The sequence below is a fragment of the Bison bison genome, unplaced genomic scaffold (assembly GCF_000754665.1).
Source record: "Bison bison bison isolate TAMUID 2011002044 unplaced genomic scaffold, Bison_UMD1.0 scf7180017864385, whole genome shotgun sequence".
Taxonomy (NCBI): domain Eukaryota; kingdom Metazoa; phylum Chordata; class Mammalia; order Artiodactyla; family Bovidae; genus Bison; species Bison bison.
Window position 1 is genome coordinate 1,792,953 of NW_011494957.1, and position 307 is coordinate 1,793,259.

The 307-nt window shown below is 33.6% G+C and overlaps 1 pseudogene; it reads left to right on the top strand.

The window, feature by feature from the left end:
* Positions 1-307, top strand: part of LOC105001892 — an 8,178-nt pseudogene that overhangs the window by 630 nt on the left and 7,241 nt on the right.

Genomic DNA, 307 nt, shown 5'->3' on the forward strand with positions numbered 1-307 from the left:
CCATATACAGGATTTCAGAAAGCATATAAACACTTTAGGTAGGGCAAGCATAACCTGAGGGAGAGAAAGCATAAAAATGCTAATCCCCAAATTGGAATTTTTAGTGCTGCATATTTGCATATAGCCTAAAATCCTTTCGAAAACAGCTAGAATGCGCTTAGTTACTTTTAAAAACTACAGATCGAGTTGTTATTAATTTATTATAGATGAGGCAATGTTTTCCTTTTAAAAACTTTCCTTCTCCATTGTGCCAAAGGCACCCATAGAAAATTTAGAGTGTTTTATATTCCATAGAATATGCATAGAG